Source organism: Strix aluco, chromosome Z (genome assembly GCF_031877795.1).
Source record: "Strix aluco isolate bStrAlu1 chromosome Z, bStrAlu1.hap1, whole genome shotgun sequence".
Lineage (NCBI taxonomy): Eukaryota > Metazoa > Chordata > Aves > Strigiformes > Strigidae > Strix > Strix aluco.
The window spans coordinates 37,817,623-37,835,808 of NC_133971.1; the positions used below are offsets into that span (position 1 = coordinate 37,817,623).

The following is an 18,186-nucleotide window of genomic DNA, read 5'->3' on the forward strand; positions in this document are numbered from 1 at the left end:
TCAGGGGCTGGGGCAGACCCCTGTACGGGGACACTTTCACTTGTAAGCTGAGAGGCACTGATTCTGGAGGTCAGCTGCTGACAGAAAGCTGACAGGCCAGCCCCTTTCAAGAGGAGTGCGCTGTCTGCCTGCACCCTTCAACGCTGCAGGCAGAACTTGCCAAAAAAAAGCGCTCCAAGGTCACCGCCAGACACGGAGTTAGTGTGATCCAGGGAAGTAAGCAGACCTAGCAAGGGAAAGCCGCTCTTTGGCAGGCAGTCTCTGCTGTGCGCTTGTCTTCCCTTGCACTAAGGTGGCAGACCTGGTTGCACTTGAGTTGAAACACCTCTTGTTTTTGGGTGTTTCCACAGTGCTGGGTGGAGCAGCAGGCATTTACTGCTCCTCTCCCGCCACCCGCCCCCCCCCACAGGCCCGCCCCCTCTCCCCCCAGCCAGAGCCTGGTCAAGGCCACGGCAAAGCCTTCTCCCACAGAGGCTCAGCCCTGACCCTGAGCACTCCGCCACGCCCAAGGGGCCTCCCTGGCATATGAGGTTTCAGCCACTGACATGCGAGCCAAGTGGGGCTGCTGAGGGGTTTTGCTCTCGTTGCTTTCCAAGCAGCTACCCCAGCCCTGGCAGCACCTGACCTGCTGCCAGCAGGAGCCATGCTCTCCTGGTCCAGAGCACCGCCAGCCTCCCCCCCGCCCACCGGCACCCCCCTCCACATCCACATCGGACATGTGCTGTACTCACGTGATGGAGATGCAGGTGCTGAGGTATCCTTGAAGGGACACCAGGGCCAGCACCAGACTGCCAGAAGAGGTGACCAAGACCAAGCCTGGCAAAGAAACCGGACAAACACCTGATGACCCTTCTTGAGGACAACCGTTGGGACGCATGTCACACCCTGCGGGGAGGTGGGTGCTGGTCCCACCCACCCCCTCCCCAGGTCAGTGTCAAGGGCAGGGCCAGGGTTTTGCCCTGGGGAGGGGGCAGCTGGGTGCACCCTGGGAGCAAGGGACTGAGGGCCCGGCAGGATCCCTGTCGCAGGCACAGCACTGGTGGCTCGTCCAGGGAAGGAGGGCGGCACGAGGCTTCGGCCTCTGGGCTCCCACCATATGGCTGCACCCCGTGGTTGCTAGAGGAATCCCCCAAGGACACGTGGAAACGGTAGCCAGTTCTGCCACAGCCACGTAGCTGAGATGGCCCCAGGCCTTCCTCAGAGCAGGATGCTGGCGGCTCTGCAGGGCTGTTGGGCCTGGCTCCAAATGTGGGGTGACAGGCAGCCTCTTGTCCTCACCCCTCGCTGGCTCATTTAACACCAGGCCCCAGCGCACCCGGGGGAGGCAGGAGGGAACAGGAGGATCTCAGGCACCTTTCCCAAGAAAGCTGCCTGCCCTGTGTTGGGCCCTAGCAGCCTGTGAGCGCTCGCCCTCCCCTTCCGAGCCAAGCTCCTGCCAAAAACCTGTTGGGCAGAGCCATGCCCAGAGCGGGGCAGCCTGCAGTCCCCTCTCGGGTGCAGGCATGCCAGCACCACCTCCTCCAGCTCTGGTGCAGAGGAGCTCTCTGGGTGCAGCCCGGAGGATGTTGCAGAACAAAGCAGCGTTGAACTTACTCTTCTTTTCTTGAGAGCTGTCCTTGCGGCACACAGGCCCTGGCTGGGCTGCGCCCTGCCCCGCCGGAGAACGGGTAAACCTGGTGGAGGAATAAGACAGAGCCCTCTTGTGCACTGTCTCCACACCATGCGACCTGAGGCAGGCGGGAGCTGCCAGCGCAGAGGCCCCGGCACATACGTACCCATTCTCTGCGTCGCTGCCAGCTCTTCTCCTGGATGGGGCTCTCGGTGCCCGTTGTGATTTTGGGGGAGCCTGTCTCTGCGTCATGCTGGGGAGAAAGCAAGCTCTCTGGCAATCTTACGGTGTCCCTCCTTCGGCCCCAGTAGTTTTGCCTGCACAAGGCACGGCCACTCGGGCAAAAGCTCCAACCCAATCCCTGGCAAAAGCGCTCCTGCCACGGGCGCACAGCCACCAGGACAGCACGAGCTGCTTCCAGCCAGGCAGTTGTGGCCCAAGTGTCATGTGGCTGAGCAAGGCCCTGGCCTTCAGAGGCGTGGGCCCGCATGTCATGAGGCCATGGCTGTGACGTCACAGACGGGGCCATGAGGGCACAGGAGGGTGGGGAGAGACCCTGCAGTTTTCCTGGCGCAGCCCATCCGCAGCCACCCTGGGCTCTGGCCCGGGCAGTGCTGGGGTGCGGCTGAGCGGTCCGAGCCTCTGAGCCTTGTTGGGCCCTGTGCCGGGTGCGGCACGTTGTGTCAGGGCTCAGCACTCCTGGAGAGCCCCCAGGAAATGGGGACGGAGGGTGGAGGGAGGATTTTGCCATCACCTGATCCAGCAGCTGCTTCAGGCAGTGTTTCTGCTCTTTGCATCTTCTCCTTAGCAGAGGAAAAGGGAAACTAAGCAGTCCCTTGTGCCCTCAGAGCTGTTGATGCCTGCAAGGGTTGATGCTGATTGCTGTAAGGGGCCTCACACAAGAATGCGACCAAGGACATAATTTTTGCAGCTGTGGTGGGTACATCCCGGGGTGGGCAGGGAAACCAGCAGACACCTGTGGAAGCCAAAGACAAGAAAGCTGAGAAACTTCCAGACAGAGCGATGAGAGCTCGTATGAAAAAAGACTCAGTTCATGGGAAGGACACTAAGAGACACCTCTTCAACAACCACTAGGGACAACCACAGACCACCGAAACCCCCCATGGAAGCCCCTCAGAGACCCTTCCCCAGATTTTAGTACGCTTGCGCAATGTATTAACATATGCATTAGATTCTCTGGACATAGGTGGGTACTTCTCAGAAATTACATGAACATTCATTTCTTTTATTGTATATAATGAGTGTGCCTTTGTCTTTCGTCAACTCGTTGGGTGGCATGATCACCTGTGCCTCTATGTAAGGCAGAGGGGTTTTTCCCCGCTACGCTGACCCTGCCTTACGGTCTGTCCCCCTGCACTGGGTCTGGCTGCGATGGAGTTGACTTTCCTCCTAGCAGCCCGAACGGTGCCGTGTTTTGCATCTGTGGCTACAAGAGCGTTCATGACGCTCCATTGTTTCAGCTACTGCTGAACAATGCTTAGAGCTGTCTCTGTTTATCAGTCTGGCCCCTCGAGCCAAGAGGCTGGGCGTGGGCAAGAGCTTGGGAGGGGTTGGAGCCAGGAGAGCCGACCTGAATTGACCAAAGGGCTCTTCCATGCCGTGTAACGTGAGCAACAAAGTCTGGGGCTCCGGTCTTTGCAAAGTAGCTGTTGCTTGGAGACTGGCTGGGCATCAGCCTGCCTGCAGGTGGTGGTGAGTGGCTGCTGCTGCATGCCTGTTTTTTTTCTCCCTCTTCCTTTCTTTCTTATTTTACATGTTTTCTCCTCTTCATCCATGGACAATGGTTTGCAGCTATGTTTGCTATTTTATTTTTCTTAGGATGTCAGTTTAGTCTCTGCATTTTGTGTCAGTATTGACGACATAAGATTTCAAGAATGTAAAAGATGTGAATTGTAATAATCAGGGTTTTTTTTAGGAAAATAAATCAATGAAGGTATTTTCTGTATTCGCACTGTCTGTTAAAAGACATAGGAGGACTTTTTGATTGTCAAGCTGTCATCTATATGATTTCCATATTTCAAATGTAGGAGTTGCTTATTATTGCAATCTGATGATTTTACTTCTGGGAAAACTCTTATTTTGGTGAAAAATGGACGATGAAATAAGGAGAATCAAGATTCAGTGGCTTAAATGCAGCTAATTTAAGGTCAACGTGAAGGAATTTTGCCTAAATCCCTTGGTAGTTTGTGCACTCTCTGGTGGGTAATGCAGCAGTGGATAGAGAAGGACTGTATGCTAGTAAAAAACTGTGGTTACATGCCCTGTCATGGATGCATGCCCTGTCATGGTAGAGAGAGCTGCTTCTGTAGGAGTGAACTGGTTGCATCCCATCACACATCACAGCAGTGTTTTGAGAATGCTCATGCTTCTGCTCACATGTAACTTGTCACTGCTACAGAGATGACTGGCTGGCATCAGCAGAATTATAATCACCTGCAAGAAATCAAAACAATGGATAGCTTTGTTAAAACCTTAAATTTGCTTACACTTTTGTTTTATTGTCATTAAAAATTATTTCTTTCCTGTATCATCTCACAAGCATAGTGTCTAATAAAAGATTTTTACTAACTAACCATTGGCAAGAACAAATTCCTTGCTCATACTACAGAAACTTCAGCACAGACTGTTGGGAGTCATTTTGATGTAGATTTCTGGAGAGGAGTTCTGCCTATAAATACAAAAACTCCCAAGACATGAAGGCTGATTTCAAATCCAGTCTTCACCTCACTTCCTCTAGGTAACAGAGGAGTTTGGATCCACGGCCAAAACTTTCACTCTAAGTATAAAATCTTCTGGGGTCATAGTGGGTCTTCCCAGACTAGATCTGCATCAGCAGTTTTTCATATATTGACTGTGGCCAAAGATTATCTAGGAATTAAAGTATTCCTGTGGATTAATGGCTTTATGGATTTTGACTACAAAAATATTTATTTACTACACAATTTTTACCTTTACAGGAGGAAGAATTTTCAAGTGAATGTGGAAAACTACTAGATTGGCCAGAGATGTTCAAAATTCTGCACTGTGTCTTTCCCTGGCACAGCTTGGCTCTTGATAATGACTATGTTACAGCAATTTAGAAATGATCTGTATTATGCAAATACAACCTCAGTTTATTACTGTATGTATACTGTAGCATGGATGGATCTCCAGAATCATATCTATGGCACAAGAAGCAATGAAGACATACAAAATAATATGAAGTCCCCATTTTAAAGAGCTTACCATTTAAAAGGCCAAATAGGATAAGAGAAAACTGTTTAGGGAGGGAATATGTGTGTGGGGGCGGTGGGTCTGTAAAGCAATAGGATGGTTCATCACAGCCAGTCAACAAAATATTGTTAACTATAGTAATTTCCCAGTGTCATATCCCCTTCATACTCATAAAGTAGAATAATCTGAATCTGCTGCACTGACCATTTTCAAAAAAGTGTGTGAATGCAGTAAAAGTTCAGCACAATCCAGGGCATTGATTATTCACTTGCTGTATTTGATCTTGGGCAGCAGTCAGCAATAGTAGCTTCAGGATAAATGCCAAGGTCTCATCTCCCTCTTCCTTCTCCTCTCCCCTTCCTTCTCCTCTCCTCTCCCCTTCCTTCTCCTCTCCTCTCCCCTTCCTTCTCCTCTCCTCTCCCCTTCCTTCTCCTCTCCCCTCCCCTCCCCTCCCCTCCCCTCCCCTCCCTTCCCTTCCCTTCCCTTCCCTTCCCTTCCCTTCCCTTCCCTTCCCTTCCCTTCCCTTCCCTTCCCTTCCCTTCCCTTCCCTTCCCTTCCCTTCCCTTCCCTTCCCTTCCCTTCCCTTCCCTTCCCTTCCCTTCCCTTCCCTTCCCTTCCCTCCTCTTCTAGGATCCATAACCTGTTTGAATCACCCTGGCTCTTTCAGTGTAAAGGTCTGGGGAGGAAAAGACAGAAAAATCTTCCCTGCTTGAGGAAAACTGATCCCACAATATTCCCAAGGAATCCCTCACATGACAGTATCCTATTGTCTGCTGGTCCCAGGCGGGGTCCAAAGAGCATTTGCAGAACTGCTGCATGGAGTTTGTAATTGTTTAAGTGGATCTGTTTCCTGTATCTCTGACTTTGTGAAGACTGCTTTCCTCAGTCTTGTGGGTGAGGCACGTAGAGATGAAACATGGTAGATGTCTTGAATTTTCTGAGGTGCTACTAATTGAAGGCATAGTTCCTACAGGCAATCACTTCAATCAGCAAGCAAATATCTATGAATAGCTCTATAATTCTTACGGAGGCTCTAAAATAAACCACCAACCACCAAAAATTAAACAATTATTATTAACAGAATTAACTAGCTCTCTGTAAATTACAGGTTCGAATGTCTGTGAGAGAAGAACAGAACAACTTCCTAGGGTTTAATGGCAACCCAAAACACATAACAAAGCACAACTCCTTACAGTTTAACAACAACCCAAGCCACTCTATCACTCACCCAACAAGTGAGGGCTCTCAACCTCGAGGACCTGCTCAGGGTAGTGTAAAAAAATCAACGTAAAAACCTACCCGGTTTTGACGTATCCTATCCAGATATGTTTTTATATTGTACTTACACAAGCTGGATATGACTAAATGTTTTAAAGCACCATCAGCAGCCATTCCCTGTAATCTGCCTACAGTTTGAACTATTAAAAGCCCTTACCTTCGGAGGCCGAATCAGAACGATGGCCTGAAAGCCAAAGATGCTGTGAAGGTACTACTAATGACAGAACCCGAAGCTTTTACAGAAGTCATACCCTGAAACCAATGCCTAGAGCTCTGCTCAAAGGGAGAATCTCACCATGACACAGCCACCTGTCAGGAAAGGCCTGAGCTGGGACTTTGTGATGTCAGAGGAGCTCAAACAGCACTGAGGCCTAGACAAGCAACTGGGAGATGATGCCAGCGGCAGCTCTGGAAGCCCAAAGCAGCTGTTTCCACATGCTGAACGGAGTCATACAGAGTGTTCTTTCTGGTCCCGATCACGAACCACGGGACGGAGATTTCAGAGGCACAGGACAAGTAACAGTGGCTCCACAAAAAGGCAGCCGCGGCGGCTCCAGTGGCGCGGGCCGGGGACCGAGAGCAGCGGCGGCGGCGGTGGCAGCGGCGCTGGCCGTGGCCGTGGTGCTGGCAGCCCCGTGCGGCCGGAGCTGCGGGGACGGTGAGTTGGGGCTGGGGGCGCGGCCGAGGCGGGCGGTGGGGCCCAGGCGGCGGCGGCCCCGCGGCGGGAGGGGCTGAAGCAGGCGGCGCGGGGCGGCCCCGCCACGCTTTGACCCTTCGTAGCCATGGCGGGGGCAGGCGCCGCGCCAGGCCGCACCGCGGGGCCGGCGGCTGGGGCGGCTCGGCTGGGGCCTGCGGCGCCGGGAGCGGGGCCCGTGGTCCTCCCGCGGGCAGCGGCTTGGGTCACCTTCGGCCCCGGGGTCGGTGTGTCCGGCCCCAAACGGGGCCGCGCGGAGGGAAGGGCTGGGCGGCGGCCGCGGCGGGAGCTGGGGCGGGACCGGGCCGGGCTGCAGGTCCCCCCGGTTCGCCTGAGGATTGACCCCCCGGCGCCTCCTGAGCCTCCGGGACTCTCGCTCGAGCGGGCGCGGGACCGGGGAGGGTCCGGCCGTGCCACCCGGGGCCGGGGATCAGGGGTAGGGAAGGGCACGGCCCCCCTCGGCCCTGCTGCTGGGAAGGGGCTGAGCCGTGGCGCCCGACCCCGCTCTCCTGGGCCGCTTTCAGACCCGGCTCTAGTTACAGAAGGGTTTAGCGAGGCGTGGGGCTGGGGGGTTTTGTCTTTAACGGTGGGAATGCTTGGAGGGAGCCGTTCAAATCCACAGGTGTTAAAGGGGGATGAAGCTTGGAGGTTGGGATCAGTGTTGGAACGGGGTCTGGTAAAGTACAAGACAGGGGTGTAAAGGTGGTGTACTGGAGGTCACGAGCTTGTTAAATCCAGGCTGACACAAGTTTAAGCCTTACAAGCTGTTTTGATGGCTCACGGCAAATACACTTGCTTAGCAAATTATTCTAGTTAGAAGTTTTTGAATGATGTTCACAAATGTTTTTTAAGAAAAGGAAAGTATTTATCTGAAGAGAGCTGACTGGGTACGTAAATCACCTGTCCCACAGACAGCCCCATACCCCTGTCAGCTTTCCCTTCGCAGAGGCAATAGCAGGTTCCAGTGCAGACAGTGCAGTGACGGCTGGTTTTGAGCTGTGTCTGCTGTTCAGAGAAAAAGCAGGCTGTACCCTTAAGACAGCCCCTTTTTCCCAGCAATCGGACAAGTTACATATTTCAAAAATAGCCCAGTTTCTTCCTCGTACGTGTTTTTACGTTAGAAGCCTTGAGAGAGACCAGTGGTACGGTTTTGACTTGGGCAGGTAAGTTCCAGCTGTCAAAGCGTGTCCAAACCTGCCCCTTGCCAGCAGAGAAGTGGAAAAGGGAGTTGACGTACAGCACTAATAATAAATGCGTATACAGCTCCGGTCCAACAGTTCCTAATCTGAAAACGTTATTATCACTACTACAGTGAAGCTTCTTGTTTATTTAAATCATGTTTGGCTTTTTTGGGTTGCAGGTGTGTTTACGATCTTAACTCCCTAATCTTTGCTGTACTGCTACGCGGTGGGAAAACAGGCTCGACAATTCATGGGTGGAGAAACAGCAGCAATGCACAAGATGCCAAAACAAAGTCTGGGAGGCATGGCAGTATGCGTCGTGTTTTCTGTTTGTGTTTTGAACTAATGAGGAGAGCGTGATGGTACAGCAAACAGGGCTTTCTAGCCCAGACTGTGAGGTTATAGATGCCTTTGGCACTAAAGAAAGCGACCTCCTTGAGAGGTTTGCCCTCAGTTCAGCAGCGTGGTCTGGAGCAGTGAGAGAGAACAGGCAGCTGAGATGTTGTCGGAGGGGCTGGAGGTTTATAGACGCTTTTGAGTCCGTATCTCAGTTTGCTTCACTGCTCAGATCTAAATGGCTGACGTGGAAAACTGAAGTTTAAAAATTAACACTTCACAATTAGATTTTTGAATGTTTATTAAACTATTGCTGCAGTAGGCTAGAAGCTGTCTTGCAGCTTCTACTAACAGCTTCTCCTAACCTGTCACTTGACAGGATGTTTTCCTCTCTCAGCAGTTATCCCAAGAAACACCCAAAAGCCCTTTTTCCAGTTTCCTAACTACCACTTCTGAAAGTCAGCCTTACACAGAATTGCAAAGCTTTTGACTTGACCAAAGTGAGTGTAATTTTTCTTAAATAATTTTCTTATTGAAGTGAAGTAGGCAGCGAACACTATAAAAGTGCAGGATTAACTAATAGCTTAAATGGTTTGTGATCTTTCTGTGCAGTGCTGCATTATTCTGGTCTTCCTTGATTGTTAAAGGGCCAGAGCTCTGAAGCAGTGAGTCGTTGAGGTTTGGTATCCACGTGGTTTACTATAAACAAGGCTTAAGTTCCAGCTCTTCCCCTGGTTAGACTCAGTCTTGAAAACCAAGCTCTGACATCAGATCTAGTTTCTTCATTCAGTACTTTAAGGCTGTTACCGAACTAGTTCGCTGAAGAGGCTTTGGTATCTTGGGATTTTGTTTGTTTTTTTCTAAAAAGCAAGCCTTGCAGCTTTTTTTTCTTGGGGATCTGATGAAACATGTCTGTAATGATGTTTTGGGTGTTTTTCAGTTACTCTGAATAGGTTGGTAACTAGGGATGGAGGAGTGTTTCCTCTCCTGCAGCGTAATGCTGTGCTGCTGGACATGGAGCCTGTTTCTGCTGAAATTTGGGATTTTGCCAGTAGTTTGACCAGCAATAGCTTTGGGCCTACAACTGGAGAATCAGTTTGAGATTTTGCTTTTCCTGAAAGCTGATTTATGTGGGTTTTTTTTGAGACCAGGTTGTCTGCATTATAATTGACTGCTCAACTTTGCTCTCCTTCTTCTGGGATCAAACCTGCGTAGCCTTCGTACTGAATTGTTGATTAATTCCCCTGCCCCTGCATCACACTATGAAGAGAAGTTGTGGAAAACCACTTAATAGCTTTGCTTAAAACTGCTTCTTTTTGTCTTGGTAACAATAAATTTCTGGGGTGGCTTAAGCAGCTTCTGCATGAACAGAAGATACAAACTGCTGAAGAGAACTCAAAAGCATGAAAACCCTCCAACAAAAAAAGCATATTTGCTTTCAGATACTCTTAACTCCTTACTCTTCTCCTTGATCCTTGAGGTGGTTGACAAAAGGAGCTCAGATACCGTGGTGGTATTCCTCACTTAAAAAGTAAACTGAAGTAGAAAAATGAAAAATAAGTCTTAAGTGTCATTTTCTCTAACTGTGGAAAAATCTATATAAACCCTTTTAATCTTTGTATATTTAGAATTATATTAGCCTTTTATTCAGTTGCTTGTTTCAGAAAAAAACCCTGATTTGCTTTAAATGTCTCCTAAGTTTCTATTCCAGGCTAATGTTGGCATCTGCCGTTGCCTTCCGTGAAGAGGCCTTGTGCAGAAGCCCCCAGTACTGGAACCCCTTAAGCCCAGCAGACAATGCACCAGTTTATTACGTTGCTGTTGCTCGGCTTTGAAAGCAGCAGAGTTTGAATAACCCGGGTCACATCCTGGTGTGCCAGGATGCGTAGAACCTCCTGTTTGGTCTGTGCTGGCAGCACTAATGACAAATAACGCATTCTGCATGAGAGCTGGTGAAAAATACGAAAATATTTCTAAAATGCAAACAGCTGATGGACTGTGGCTGCGTACTTCCAGCTCTGGTAGATTGATATGATTATTTAACACTTCAAGATGCTTTGCTGTTTACTCCCAAGCTTCACTTGCCTCTTTTTAGCTGCGCTCCTGGAGCAGGGGTAGCTCTGTGGATTAAGGGGTTGTCTGGGGGCCAGCTTGTGGCCAATTTCTAGTGACTTACCTAGTTCTAGTCAAAATGATGAAAGACTCAGGTAATTATGCTTCGTGTATAGGTGCATTTTGTGGCCTTAAGCCACAAGAACAGCCTAGAGCTTTTACTCTCGAAGTATTTCTTAGTCTGTCGAGTTGAGCTGTATGTTTTGACCCTTCCTTAAGGTCAGCTGTGCACATTCAGATTACTCGAGGTAGTACTTTATCCTCTGCTATGGCCGTTGGCCGTGGGTACCACTTCAGCTTGCTGTGTTTGGCCTGTGTGCTCAACAAGCAGTAAATAAGAAGCAAGCTGTTGGATTTTGCATTTCTCAGGTAGCTCTAGCTGCACCGGTGTCTTGTACATTGAATTTCAGTGTTTGAGTTTTATTTGCCCTTCTGTTGTTTCTCCTTTCATGAAGAAACCACTGGCCTGCCCTGTCACACACTTGCTTCCTTGGAAATACCTATCTTAATTATTTAAAATGAAATATTTAGAGTACTTGAAGTGTTGCTCTCCCAGTTCTTTTAGCCCACGGTTGGGATGTGCAGCAAGACAGCTTTCTGCCTTACTTCCAGTTTGGCTGCATTTTTTTATGGAGCAAAGAGGTTGCTGGTAGTTGGTCATCAGATTTCCTTTCCCAGTTTTAAAAAGTTGATCTTTGAGGCACTGTGTGCATTAATTTTTTCTTCCAGAAAGCAATTTATGAAACGACTTGGATATAGTGACGGAAAATCCCACTGGGCAATAACATTGCTTCAAATTCTATATTAGTGTTGCCAGATTTATTGATTTTTTTTATTGCAGTGGAGCAAATTTTTGAATAATCATTAAGATGTTTGCATAGAATTTATTTGTAACCCACACAGCAGTGGTCTCTGTAAAACCATGAGGAGTCAGACAATTGTCACTATTAAACATCTGTCTCTACCTCAATTGGGTAAGGCCTGATTATTGCTGAGTGATTTCTTGAAGCTGTGGCATGGTAATTTTATAGTCGGTGAGCTTTACATACAGTGACAAAAAGAGCAAAGATCCTCTGCTTTTAATTCTTAGGGGGCAGGGAGACAGGGTTGGGCTGTCTCAGCTGTAGTCAAGAGAGAGAATCCCTCAAGTGGATGCAGTCTTAAAAAAATAATCATTAAAAAAGAATCCCCCTGAACAGGACAGGGGAGAAGTTGTTTTGCAGCGTTGTGTTGCCAAGCAGGTTTGCCTTTCCACAGGCTTCTCCCTTGAACGTCAAGGTCCAGCCGTGTATTTCTATGAGGTTTGGTTTGAAAAGGGTTATCACCGGGGCTTTTGTTGTGCTCTACAGGCATGGTGCCCTGAATTTCTTTCTTGATTTCTTACCTGTGCTTAGAGTTAAAAAAAATATTTCCCTATTCAAACTTTTTGCTTTCCGTCTTTTCCTTTTGCTGGTGCCTGGATTCATATTATTCTGTTTACCTTCTAATTTATGCTTCATGTAATTGTTCTCTTTGCCAGGTCTTTGGGTTACTGGTTCTACTAAATAAACTGTCCAGGTAATCAAGGCAGGGAGATTCGCAACCTTGGGAAAATAATAACAAAAAAGCCCAAACTCCTAATCTGAAAAGAATGCTTAGGGCAAAAATTACTAGTGAGTAAATTACTCCTGTCAGCAAAGTCTGGGCAAGAGTGTAGGCTGTACTCGTGCATGTGTCCAGCTTTTTCTGCTGTCTTCCGCAGCACTACCATTTCCTAGCCATTACTCTTTTCCTATCTTCCCCTCCCTGCAACCATTCTAAATTACTTCCTCTAATCCACTGGCATTAATTGCACAACCTGAGATGAGGTAGGTGTGCCGCTGGCAATATCTAAAGAAAACAGAGTCTGCTGCGTAGACATCTCTTACTTTTGTAAATGCCAAATGACGTCTAAGAACTAGTGTTACAACAGCTGTCGTGATAGAGGTAACATCCAGAAACTCAAGATGGCAGAAAAAGTTATGAAATACCCCTTCAGTCTTATCTTGTAATCCTGTACCAGGGAATGTTCCCCACAGTACATTTCTTAGCACTTGAAGCGTGCTTTACTGAAAGGGACCTGGTCGTGGATTCTGAGTGTAGCCATATATTCTGGTGCGGTTGGACAAAACTGTGTATTTAGAAAACTGAAACAATTACCTTGTATTAAATAGATAAATAACATTGTTCTTTGCCTTCCAGTCTGCAGAAGCACAGACACTGGCAACATCTGACCCGGCTGAACATGCTTGAGAACTGCACTGTGATTGGGGGCCACTTGCAAATATTGCTGATGTTTAAAACCAAGCCTGGATTTCCATGAGCTCAGCTTTCCTAAACTGACTATGATTACAGACTACTTGCTTCTTTTTGGCGTGTATGGCCTGGAGAGGTTAAAGGGGCTTTTCCTCAACCTCATTGGGATTCGAGGAGCTCATCTGTTTTTTACCTCTGTGCTGGTCATTTTTGAGATGGTTCGCCTGAAGGAGATCGGCCTCTGTAACCTGATGAACATTACCCGAGGCTCTGTGCGGATTGAGAAGAACAATGAATTATGTGACTTGTCCACGATCGACTGGTCAAGGATTTTAGATTCTGCAGAAGATAATTACATCGTGGCCAAGGATGACAAAGAAGAGTGTGGAGATGTGTGTCCAGGAGCTGTGAGAGGGAAGAGCAGCCGCCCACCATCTGTGATAAATGGCATTGTCATTGAACACTGCTGGACCCACGATCGCTGTCAGAGAGGTGAGTCTGGGGAGTGGTGTATGTCAGCTGTGTTTTTGCTGTCAGTTTTTAACCTGTCAGACCTGTTGGAGGGCTAATAGGTGCCTATTAACCTGCTACCTTTAAGCACAGCTTCCTAAAAGCAAGGCTCAAAATTAATGTGAGCCGGGTGAAGAGAGGACCTATGGGATGGGGCTGTTTTAGCAGTTCTTTCACCTGTGTGAATAATGTATCCAAGAATGTTGTCTTTGGTTTCTTTGGGAAGTTAGGGACTGCCTAAAGCTCACAAGTTTAACTGACTGTGAGTGTTATCTGGTATCTTGTGTAATATTTAAAGTGGTCTTAGTCTCTCTGGTGGCATTTGGGTAGGGGAATAAAAGTCCAGATTGCCTGAAAGGCTGCAGCAGGCAGAAACAGAGCGGGGGAGCAAAGTCTGGTGGAATAAACCCAACTCTGTAAAGGTGCAGTTACATGTTTACTGAAACATTCCTGCTGTAAGAAGCTGTAAGGCCTGTGGATGAGTGAGCAACATTTGCACAGAGCAAGAAGCTGGAAGCCAGGTCAGACCTGAAGGGAAAAGGAGAAGGAGGAGAGAGGACCTGGGTGGGGGTTGCCCACAGCAGGAGTCCTGGGGAGGGTGAAATAACTGGACTTCGAGCCTGGGGTTTTGTTCAGGGGAGAAGGTGTGTTCAGAAATCTGGCTGCTGCTGCAACCCCTGAACTGCAGTTCTTAAACTGTATTAGCGTTGCTTTTAATTTCATACAGCTTTGTTTTTTCCAAACTTGGAATTGACCTTAAGTTTAGTTTTACTTATATATTTACTTTGATTGCTGTTAAATCTGACTGACAGGGAGCAAAGTGAATTGAGGTAAACCTGACACATTTAGAGCTGTCTGTGTGTCTGGAGATAGTGCATCCAAAGGAAGCAGCGTGTCCTAAGATGAAATGAGGAAACTTGCGGGCTGGAGAGAATTTCTTGCCAAGCTTTAAAGGGCAACTCTCAGTGCTAAGTGCCAAATTTGAGAAGGAATTCCTACTGGTATGCATAAACTAATGAAATTACTGTGGTTTCCCCTCTGACACGCCTCACCCCAAAATCGTCTAGCTTCGTTTTAGACAAGGTGGTTGTTTTTGTCGCCACAATAACAGGGTATGAGCAAGAAGATGCAAACGTGTATGTGTGTTCCTTTTTTAAAATGAAAAAGAAGGTTCTAAGGCATTTTAGTTTGTAAAGTCTTCTGGTATATGGTTCAGTGGCACTGAAACCTGACTCCTTATACATTTGTGTTTTATGTTTTCCATATTTCATAACGTTAAAGATCTAACTGAAACTTTTTCTGTGGCTAGACCATTCATAATGTCCCTCGTTCGTGTGAATTTTCTGGGGCTGTGCTGCAGCAGGCTGGAATGCATGGTTTCTCTCTTTTCTATGACTGCCTATTTCCATGAAACCTGTAGGCATGAAATATTTTTACCACTGGGGCAGAAATCTCAGCTCCTGAGCCTCTCATAGAAATTCAGCTAAATTTACTGGAGGGTACCCGTGCAGTATCGCACGCGCTCTTAGCTTAGTTACCTAAGGAAGCCAAACTCGTAAGTCCATTTGACTTGAATTTGAAATTGAAATTTGAATTTGAAAATGATTTCTAGAGTAATTATATACAGATGCTCCCATTTGGTTTTCTGTGTTCCTTGTAGAAGATTTAGAGGAGCAATGCTCCTACATATTTGGGCTGTAGTTGGTGTGCATTTTCAAAACACTTAACAAGCCACACTTACCTTTGTTTTGCATGTTAAGATTTGTACTGTTATTTATTGGTAGCTGGTGCTCAGCAAGCTGCTCTCTGTATTATATTGTGCCTCGTGACACCCGCCTGTATGCCTCTCAAGTTATTTTAACAGCTTGAGTAGTCTTTTAGAGCTTTTAGACTTTTTTGAGTAGTCTTTTGAGTAGACTTTAGATTTTCAACACACATGCACACTAGTAACTGTGGTGGAGATGAAGGGACATTTACTTAGTGAACCTGTTCATCTCTGTTTGCTCTGTTCCCTGTTCTTGTGCCAGCCATAACGTATCCTTAGCATGTGTAATTTTTTTCTCAAGATTATTAAGTGCTTATGTGAATTGTACTTTGGCTTTCCTCAGCCTGAAGAGCCTCACAGCAACTCCCTGAACCGAGGGTATGAATGTCATGAAATCTTTCCCTCCGCGTTTTTGTAGTTTATCTGGGAATCTTCAGCAGTTAATTCTGTGCTGAAGTTCCCATCTCTCTGGTTTTAAGTGTGTTCTCTCCGCTTTTATGTTTGCTCTTTGGCTTTTAGCCAATGCTGGAATGAAATGTAGCAATTTCAGTATCATTTTCTTGGGGGAGGTTTGGTTTTGTGTGTTGTTTGTTTCAACGCAGGTTATTTGTACCCCTGGTTTGTTTTATAGAACTTGGTGTAGAATCTCCAGGTTGCTGCTATTTTTTGTTTTGCATATCTGGATGGGAAGTTGTTGCTGTCTAATCTGAGAGCGCTGCTGCCCTGGGACTGTGGGCCAGGATATTTGTTTGCTGTTCTGTCTACCAGAAAAAAATTCTTCAAAAATCTTAAAGAATATGTAAATAATAATAGTTTTGATGTTACAGAGTGTGTGTCAAGTGACAGAGACAAGTCCCAAGCTGTCAGGCTTTTCCAGCTTGCTAAGCTTTGAGTCTTGCTGGAGAAAATAGGAGATGGGCAAGGATTTTGAGAAAGCACATGTGGGAAGGCGGAAAGATGTCCCAGAAAGGCCTCATGTGAGTGGGAAGGGAGATGGTCACGGTTGGGGTTGGTGTGGGGTCCCTGGGTGTCCCCCATCTCTTAAACACCAGTCCCTGAGCTTGCCCTGTCTGCTTTCTGCAGTGGCTTCCTTCCTGTTATCCCTGCACATCTCATCCTGATCATGCGTCTTTGATGTTTCTTTATTTTAATCAGCACAGATATCCCTGTTAACTCCAAAACTAACTTTCAGTTACAGCGTATCGTATCTCTGAGGCACACATCCAAGTCTCTGAATCATCCTCGCAGCTCTAACTCCAGCCCAGATATGTTTTCAGTTGGTGATAGCATGTTCAAGACAACAAAGTAAAGGATCTTCTTACAGATGTTAGAGCTGAGGCTGTGGATGAAACCAGTTGGGAGGAACTGAAATGATTTGTGGGCAGCTGCACGCTTTGAAAAAACAGTTGCAATATTGAGGAATCTGTGTCTGAGTGCAAAGATGTGTAGGTGGATATACCATAGATTGAGATGGGTCGGGATATGTTTCCTGAAAGTTTTCTTTTCTTTTTTCGAAATTACTTGTGTTGGTGTGAAAAGCGAGTTGGTGCAATTAAGGCCAACTCAGGTTATATTTTGGGTAGGAAGGGAGAGAAATACGTAGTCTGTTTGGAATTTGGGTCTAGCCTTATGCTGTTTATGGCAGCCAAGTGCTGTTCCTGTTCTGGAGGTTTTGTACTTTTGCAGCCCACATTTTTATAAGGTGTTTTTTTTTACATACATACTTAGTTTTATTGCTGTAAAAATGTAGTTCTTGGTTAGGTGCAGTGTGTTCATGCAGAGTCTGCTGCAGAATGCAGACAACAAAAATGCTGGAAATGCCACGTCCGAGACCTCAGTCTAGATCTGCCAAACATGATTTTCATATTTTGCATTTTTTCCATGTTTTTGGGTGGGGTGGTTTTTTTTTTTTTTTAAATATAATAAAAATACTATACGTTTGTCACTCTGCATGTGGAGGGAACAATTTCCTGCCAAGGGGTTTTCCTGCCAATACTCTTTGCAGTCTTCTCTGTCCCTACATAATTTGAAGCAGTCTGATGTTTTTGACAGTCTAATTATAAAGGCGGGTTCAGCCTTTTACTTGCATATTGGGTCATCTGGAGGTGGAGTAAGGTAATAGGAAGGAAAAGTGGAATGGGCAAATAAGAATGACCAGGAAAGTGATCTGCAATATCAGACAGTCCCTTGGTGAATACTGAAGGGCCGCATTCCTGGACTATAAAGATGGATATCTGAAATATAGGCTTTGTTCCTTAGAGAACGTGATGAAATTCAAGTTCTCCTGTTCACCCTGAATGAAACCTTTGGAGGAGTCTCTTATCTTCTTGGTCTTGGGACTTGACTACCAGGAAATGTGAGTTATTAGGAGTGTGGGCCGTTTCAGGTTGGTAGATAGACTCTTTGTTCAATTTATTATCTTGCTTTATGTGATAAAAACAAAAGTTGTGTCTCTCAATTAGTGCAATCTAGGATTTGTTGCACAATATTAACCTCATGAAAAGAAAGTGGAAAGTATATGAAACCATTTGGGCTGACTGAAGAGGACGGTGAACCAGAGCTGTTGGAAGGGATGACAGTCTGGAGTAATTGATGTGCAAAGGAGCTGCTAAAGAAAGGTACTTTATGAAAATAATCATGTTTGTCCAGATTTTTTAATTATGTTGGGAAAACAGGTCTGGAGACAAGGGGTACAAGAGAATCTCTCTTTAGTTTTCCTGTGATTTATGCAGGGACAATTCTGGGACAGGTAGGGCACAGCTGAGGAACTGAAGAATAGCTTTAATAGTTCGCTTTGTTTCCTAGTACCAGCAACACAAGAGAGCACTGAGATAAACATTGCTCAGCCTGAAATGTCTTTCAAGGGCTGTGAAATAGCACCGAGCACTTCTAAAGAGACGGTGCCAAAAGAAATTCTGCAACTATGAACACCTTCAAGGCAGGTTTGAATAACAGAGTTCAGAGGTGTGTGTGGGAAACGTTTTGTGATGTTTACTTCGGTAGGAATATTACTTAGCAACAACTTCCTGTGATTTTTATGTGCTGGGAATTTCTGTAACCGTAAGTTATTTTTATTGCCTTAGTATGGGAAAGGGGTCTCAAAGCACTGAACAGACTTCAAGGGCAAGACATTTTTAAAGCTTCAAACACAAAAGAAATGTTTCCAGTTGCTACCCCTTGAAGTGGAAGTGCT

General features: G+C 46.8%; 1 pseudogene; it reads left to right on the forward strand.

Annotated features, from left to right (window-relative positions):
• Positions 1-6,903: 6,903 nt before the first annotated feature.
• Positions 6,904-15,953, forward strand: LOC141918777 (insulin-like receptor; annotated as a pseudogene).
• Positions 15,954-18,186: the final 2,233 nt, after the last annotated feature.